This window comes from Manduca sexta, unplaced genomic scaffold, assembly GCF_014839805.1.
Source record: "Manduca sexta isolate Smith_Timp_Sample1 unplaced genomic scaffold, JHU_Msex_v1.0 HiC_scaffold_156, whole genome shotgun sequence".
Lineage (NCBI taxonomy): Eukaryota > Metazoa > Arthropoda > Insecta > Lepidoptera > Sphingidae > Manduca > Manduca sexta.
Genome location: NW_023592436.1, coordinates 1 through 8,846, shown reverse-complemented (window position 1 = coordinate 8,846; position 8,846 = coordinate 1).

The following is an 8,846-nucleotide window of genomic DNA, read 5'->3' as shown; positions in this document are numbered from 1 at the left end:
ACCTCCGTGCCTCGGAAAGTAAAGTCGTTGGTCCTGCGCCCGATCTCTCTCCGGCCACGTCGGTCTGCCGTCTCACCGGACTATGAGAGTGAAGGAACAAAGAGTGCGTACACTTGTGCACTATAATATCTCCTGCGTATCTGGCTGATCTCTGTTGAAATTTGGCGCCGTAGTCGAAACTCGACAAGGGGCATTTTTATACTATTGAGTTTTGTGACGAGTAAGCTGTTATGGCAAACGTCAAGACGCCTCTTCAACCGGAGCAATATGAAATAAAATTTTAGAATTATCATCATCGCATTTCTAATTGCCCTATCCAAGAATAAATGCTCTGAACCTCACAATTAGCAGAAATATGCCAATGAGGCAATATTCAGAATTACACAGCAAAAAAGTACATAATTTTTCCAACAAAATTATACAAACAAAAAAGCTCTTTGTGGTTCTTTAACACACAGTATTGGTGAAGGAAAACGTTGTATCCATTAAGGCGATTTTTGCATCTCCCAATTTAAGGGTTGTTACCAAAATACCACGTCATCGGCGAAAGGAGATTAGCTTAAATTAAACCGCTGTTTTTAAGTTTTTATCTTGGCGGGCTTCAAGGATTTTGGTAAAGCCGCGAGTACATTATGGAGAAATGAATGAGTGTTAATACGCAATTCTGTAGACAGCGGCTTGGTTGTGTTTCTGACATTCTTGATGGCAGTAACGAGACTTTCCGCCTCACACCCACCACTACAACTCCTGTAAGCCAGGATCAGCAGTGGCACGCATTTATGACACCGAGCAGTGAAGTTCGGCGAGTCTCAGGGAAAACTAATATGTCATTATCCCGCAACGAAATTAATCAAATATAAAGATAGGGAGGAGTTGGAAATATTAATTGTCCACTTCCCTCCAGAGCAATGCGGGTGACAAAATCATAGTAAAACATTTGTTGGCAGTAGTCGGTTACAATCAGAGTGATCGCTTACTTACTATGGCGATTAAAGACTTGTGTGGCTGTAGTCGTTAAAGTTTAGATTTCGATGACGGGGTTGAAAAGTTTGGGTTTTTAAAGATTCTAATACATGTTAATTGGTTATTGCGCTCGATACGGCGAATCTTGTGTACAACTTCTTGCCGTTTTGCTATAGACAGAATTATACTATTATTAATTTATTGATTTAGGCATAGTACACGCATGTATAAGGTCATTGACTTTCAAACTAGGCGTGTCAGTCTTGAGAGCCTGAGGTAATCGAAAGTTGATCTTTGTTGACATAAATAAAGAGTACCTTATTCATAATATAATTAGTAGACGAATGTGAACTTTAAGTATGGTTAATAGAGGCTTTAAAAACGGAAAAATAAAATATGTGCGTGAGTTCAAGCTTGGAAATTTAATGATTATTTAATATTGAATGAATTATTATATCGTTGTTTATTACAATCTAGATGACCCGACAGACGTTGTTCCGTCTTAACTGTGAATTTGCCACGCGTTCTGTCAATCGCTGACAGTTATATAAAATTAATATTTTCGTTAAGTTTTCTTAAATTTTCTAATATTGAGCGCAATATTTTTGATTTTTTTTTATCATAACCTTCTCCTGACAATAACAAACACAACAAAAAAAATAGTTAAATCGATCCAGCCGTTCACGCGTGATGGCGTGACCAAGGAAATAGGGATTCATTTTTATATATATAGATAAGTTGTATAACATTCAAATATAGTCTACGAGCCTTATTCTGTCTAGGAGGGGTCCGTCTTTTGCAATTATGGCTATTCTAATCAAAAGACAGCTTTAATAGTCGTATAGATAAAAGAGGATTTTTGTGTTCTTTTAACTATATGGCTATCAAAGCTCTCCTTTAATTAGAACTCTCGTGTAATTATTGGACATAATAAGACTTAATATCTCATGTGTCATATTGGCAAGCGTAGTGAAATGACAAAAAATCCTATAAATATCATAAATGCGAAAGTTTGTGAGGATGGATATATGGATTTATGTATGTATGTTTGTTCCTCTTTCACTAAAAAACTACAGAGCGGATTTGGATGAAACCTTACAGTAATATTGGATACACATCAAAATAACACATAGGCTACAATTTATAATGATTTTGTGTAATATGGTCACAATATAAGGATAAATATCAAGTAAGTCGGAAAAATCCCGGAAATCTCCTTCACGCAGGCGAAGCCGCGAGCAAAAGCTAGTTTATTTTAATTCAAGGTGTCGGATGGCATTTCTCCCGTTTATGGGTGGTCGTATCGCTTACCATCAGGCAAACGGCAAGCTCGTCTCGTCATTCAGAGCAATAAAAACGCTGGTTATTGCAAAAATGCACATCTGAGAAGTTCTCTATAACAATTTCGAAGGTGTGTGAAGTCTACCAACCCGCACTAGGCTAGCGTGGTGGACTAAGGCCTAATCCCTCTCAGTAGTAGAGGAGGCCCGTGCCCAACAGTGGGACAGTATACAATACAGGGCTGATATTATTATTATTATTGCAAAAAGGCGGGTATACCTAATAGGGCTTCTTATATATAAATGATACGTAACATATAACAACGTTCAAAAAGTTTGAGACATTAAGTAAATCGTCTCGCAGAACAATTAAACTTTCATTGAAATTAAACTAATTTTTCGGATTCTATCGCGGTTTTTTACCGGGAGTATACAAAATAGATTGCAACTGTGGCCTCTTATATCGGGCAAACAAAAAGAAATATAGGGACCCGCGTAAAAGAACATATAGCTGACGTGAAACACCGACGCTCGACGAAGTCTGCAGTCGCTGAACACTCTGAAGGAGGCGCCAATCATTATCTGCGACTAGACAAGCCACAAATCCTCGCCAAAGAACACCGATTCCTGCCCAGGATGATTCGCGAGGCTATTGAAATTAAAAACATCCTAATTTCAATAGGGAAGATGGTTGGAAGCTTGCACAAGCCTGGGATCCAGTTCTACATTTAATTAAATCGGAACCCAAAAGACCGGCTGCCAGACTTCAAGACACTGTGAGCTCATTCTGCGTAGATCGGACCACCAACAGCTAAAAATTTAAAAAATTGTATAATTGTAAAATGTAGGTAGATATTGTAACTTTGACTTTGCGGATGAACAACACCTCAGTCCCCCCCGGTGACCATGAAGGCTGCAAAGTCTTCGAAACGTCGGGAGAAAAATAAAAACAAAAACCGCGATAGAATCCGAAAAATTAGTTTAATTTCAATGTCTAACATTCGCGTAAATATAAGAAATCATTATGCAAACCAGTACGGACTGGAACTTGCCAACAAAATACGCCGGTTGGAGAATTTGAAAACTAAGCGCGCAAGATTCTGCACATCATTGAATTTCTTGAAGAGATGTCGTGACCACAATCTCATCCCTACGTGTGTCAAGCTATCACCCAAGAAATACATACGAGGGAGCGCTAAAATTCTTAACCAGGCGAGTACTAAACTGTTACGAGCTACCATACACGAAACACGATCCGACCTCCAGTACATAAATAATTGTGTTGAGATTATATCCAATGAATTGAAGACAGAGTTGTCAGCATTTGATTTTAAAAATTGCATCGAGACCTTAAATAAGCGCGAAACTTCCAAATATAATGAATGCAAAACAAACATATAATAAAATATAATAAATTACAATCAAAATTATTTGTTGATAATCTTAAAAACACCGAGTGTAGGAATGGAACGCGCGCGACCATAGATAAGATACACTCCCGCGCAAACCATGGACAACGCGCAGTAATAAATCTGTCAAAACAATCATTGGACGAAAACACAATTCAGGTTTTATCGAAAGGCTTAAATTTTGCTGTTACACCACGAAGGATACCGTATGAAGACATTATTTGCAATGTTGAGAATAGTCTCTTCAAAAATAACTTAAAACACGAAGATTCGGAGGCGATACGCCAGGACATTTCGTCAATTTTGCGTCAAAAGAAAGTGCCGAAACCAAATCTTCCAAAACACGAATATATCGCTTTAAAGAACTTGCGATCGATGAAGGACCTTACCATTCTCCGTGCAGATAAAGGAAATGCGACAGTAGTAATGGATACGTCAGACTACAATAATAAAATGGAACAACTTTTATCGGATGTAAGTACCTATAAAATAGTCAAAACAGACCCGACTACCAAAGTATTAAAGGCTACTAGCTCTTTAATAAAAGATTACTCCGATAAGTTAAATCTTGACGTAAACTTACTCGTTCCTTCGTGTGCAAAACCGCCTAAACTGTATGGGTTACCGAAAATACACAAATTAAATGCTCCGTTACGTCCCATTGTGAGTCAGATCGACACACCAACCTACAGATTGGCTCAGCACGTAGCAAAAGTGCTTTCACCACTTAGAGGAAACACTAGAGCGTCTGTGAAGGATTCATACCAATTTGTCAGCGATATTAAAGACCTAAAATTAGCTGACAATGAAACTATGGTCAGTTTTGATGTCCAGTCTCTCTTTACGAGCTTACCAGTACAAGATTGCATCAGAATTGTATCTAAGAAGTTGGCAGAGAATAACATTCCTGTAGAATATGCAGAACTACTCCAACATTGCCTTACATCTGGCTATATGTTGTGGAATAATCAGTTCTATGTACAAGTTGAGGGGGTAGCGATGGGCTCCCTGTATCTCCGGTAGTCGCCGATATATTTATGGAAGACTTCGAGGAGACAGCCCTGAGTACAGCCCCGGTCACTCCAAGGTTTTATAAACGGTACGTAGACGATACTTTCACAATTTTACCATCTGATAAAGTAACTGCATTTTTAAATCACCTCAACTCCATCAACAATAAAATCCAATTTACTATGGAGTTAGAACAGAATAAATCTCTTGCTTTCTTAGATGTTTTAATCATCCGTAATCCTAATCAGACCTTAAGTCATACTGTGCATCGGAAACAGACCCATACTGATAAATATCTGAACGGTGAATCTCATCACCATCCAAAACAGTTAGCTACCGTGGGCAAATCTTTGTTTCAGAGAGCACAAGGAATCTGTGACGAGAAACACCTGGCCGCTGAGCTGCAACATGTCAAGCAAGTACTGCGAGACAACAAGCTCCAAATTCCACGCCGCCGTCACAGAAACCGAGTGAAACCAGCCACAGTTGAACGTGTTCCGGTTGTATTACCATATGTAAGAGGAGTCACCGACAAGATTGGCTACATCCTGAAGCGTGCTTCCATAAAACTTATTTTAAGCCGCCTAAGAAGATTAGTCAATTTTACCACCTGTCAAGTGTCATATACCTCTACAAGAACCGGGAGTATACAAAATAGATTGCAACTGTGGCCTCTCTTATATCGGGCAAACAAAAGAAATATAGGGACCCGCGTAAAAGAACATATAGCTGACGTGAAACACCGACGCTCGACGAAGTCTGCAGTCGCTGAACACTCTGAAGGAGGCGCCAATCATTATCTGCGACTAGACAAGCCACAAATCCTCGCCAAAGAACACCGATTCCTGCCCAGGATGATTCGCGAGGCTATTGAAATTAAAAACATCCTAATTTCAATAGGGAAGATGGTTGGAAGCTTGCACAAGCCTGGGATCCAGTTCTACATTTAATTAAATCGGAACCCAAAAGACCGGCTGCCAGACTTCAAGACACTGTGAGCTCATTCTGCGTAGATCGGACCACCAACAGCTAAAAATTTAAAAAGTTGTATAATTGTAAAATGTAGGTAGATATTGTAACTTTGACTTTGCGGATGAACAACACCTCAGTCCCCCGTGACCATGAAGGCTGCAAAGTCTTCGAAACGTCGGGAGAAAAATAAAAAACAAAAAACCGCGATAGAATCCGAAAAATTAGTTTAATTTCAATGTCTAACATTCGCGTAAATATAAGAAATCATTAATTAAACTTTCTTGCTATAATTTAGTAAATGTACCGAATTTATCACTCATTTCGTAATGTTTTTGCTAAAGTAATTAATCTATTAATGTACAATTTAATTACTTATGTTTTATTTGTTAAAATGTTTATATTCATATTTATTATGCGTGTTAAGTTTTATCTATGTTTTTAATTTAAAAGTAAGCCCGGAGTTTCTTTCTACCTTTCTTCTTCGGGTAGTCATCACTTAGGTAGCTAGTGAAGGTTGGTAGGCTAGCTAGGTTAGGGCTCATGTTCTCGCTGGTGAGGACCGCGACGCGTTATCCTTTTATTTCCCACTTGCCAGCCCGAGCTGGCTACTTTAGTTTTACCTTGTTGTTATTCCTTTTAAATTTTATCCCAAATTTAAAATGTTCATAGTTATATAAGTAATTTTAATAGTTGTTCAGAAATAATAATAATTATTGCTATACATTGTTTTGACGTATCATAAATGCAACTTTGTTCGCTTACGTGATAAATAAATGTTTTAATTTTAATTCAATTCGAAAACACGTGTAGTATTCAGAAATGGAATTATACGTTAAAACGCCTTTGTTCATCATGGGACGTATGTACGTTAATTGAGAGTATGTATACATGTATTAGCTTATTCAGTAACATAAAAACAAAGACATTAAACAGTACAGTAATTTATAGACCGCACATAGGAACCAAAGTGCTTTATAATTGGTAATAAGTCGCTGTCTTATTTGAAATGTGACAAGATGTCATAGCGTGCTTCGATGTTATTACAACAATAACATATTTACAGAAATTATGCTAATATGCGCATTAAAATTAGCAAATCACAATATGGAAAAATGTGAAGTATTTTACATTGGTATTTTTCTATTTCATGGAAGGAGTAATGTGCCCAAAGTTTTGTACGACAATCTTCCCAATGTCCGCGTATTTAATTTTAGAACTTTCTGTATAAATCGTATGATCGAATTTAATTTGTAGATTTTTATTTTATTTAACTCCAAAGAAAAACAGCAATATTCAAATATTTCAAAATGGAACATTCTAAAACAAACGAAAAATCTAAATCAATCTCGCTCTTGACGTTGAAACTTCATTCCCCGTTCTCCCATTCACTCAATGTATCGCCTAACGAATGACGTGACGACCACACGACACCCTGTAACGCGCTGTAGGCTGTTATAAACGCTATAAAGTGCTATAAAGCGCTATAAAGCGCTGTTATAACGCGCGAGTTGGCGTCAACGGGCGCATTACACGTGCCTCGTGTAAACATTTGGCTCGTTGACGGTGTCGCAAACATTTGGTACGATCGCTTCATTGGTCTAATTTCTGAGACTAAGATCGTCGGTCGAATTGGATTAGATTTCTTAACAGCTCCAGGGGTATTAAACAAGTTGAAAACGTTTCAATTGTCTTTCTACAATATTTTTAGGGTTTAAGATCTCAAAAGGACCCCTTATATAGTCACTTTGGTCTCTATCTGGTCATTTGTTTGTCAAGATTCTTTGTCTCAAGAACGCTTGAGGTTGAAAAATCAAAGTTATAACTCAACACGATCAAAAGATAATTTAGACACAAATTTCAGGCTCCAGGGTGATACTAAGAACAAAAATCCAATATCACTTTGCCCTGCTCGAGATTTGAAGTTGGGGCCTCAGAACATGTCACATCATTTTATATCTGTCATAAAGTAAATCCATTGTCTTTTCATCATCATCATCAGCCACATAAAGTTCACTGCTGTACATAGTCTCCCTTAAAGATTTCCAGACGGACCTAAATCAGTGAAAAACAGACATTGTTTAGGATCCAAAAATAAGCAATTTAAATTCTGAATTTATGCAACATTTTGGCTGACCGATCGTCATTAGCACGTCCATCAAGTTTATAAAATACAACAAAAAGAACTTAAAAATTTTAGTTGTAGGAATCAAGTAGGCTACGACTTCTCCATTATAGCAACTTATAATTTATTTCTTGAATAACTTATATGTCACAATTAATAATCGGCCCTGTAGAAGTACCCTAAGTCAAAACAGGTACCACCTCGCTAGTATACCCATTGCCAGAAGTTTATGAGGCGGAAACCTCCCGACTTGTAACGATAAGGGCTGCATCGGGTTAATGACCGACATTTGAATTAACATAACTACTTTGAAGGTTTTATTTACCATTACTGTAGGATTTTTGTAAAGTATAGAAATGGATTGCGATCGTGATCATAAAATGAACAATGTGTTTTAGCTTGAACGTCGCGAAACAAACATATATGCCTTTATTTTCTAAGGGTTAGACAGAAGCGCAACTAGAACATCTAATTTTCGCTGTGTGTATCGCCCATGGTGAGTTAGAAGAAGCTTATCACCACAAATTCCAGACTCCGAGCAGACTGAGTATAAAACCTACACTGTCCAACCCGGGGACCGAACTCGAGACCTCAGCGCTGCAGTCGTAGCGTATTACAACTACGCGTCCGAGGCAGTCACCTATACATATTATAAAACAAATTCTCCAAAAGCAGTGTATGTGATCGATTTTCTCAAAATCTACCGAACGGATTTTTATACAGTTTTTACTTAAAGATAGTGTAATTCTTGACGAAGGTTTAGGTTAATAGTACATTACGGTTTTATGTAAATTGACTGAAATATAACGATTACTGTTGAAGAAGTAGCGTGGTTGTTTTGTGGTTAAATAACTTTGTGATACACTGATTTACACGCGGGCGAAGCGGCGACAGCTAATAGATTATACTACTATTTATCAAACGACGAATCTGTTGCCTCTGTCCTATATTTAAAAATAATTTTATGCTATAATAACTTCAACATAAAGGTTATTAAAATATTAATCGCCTTTTGTTTCACGGCAATTATTTCTGATAACAGCTTATTACTTCGAAACATGAAGTTTTCAAATTAACTGTAACAAAATA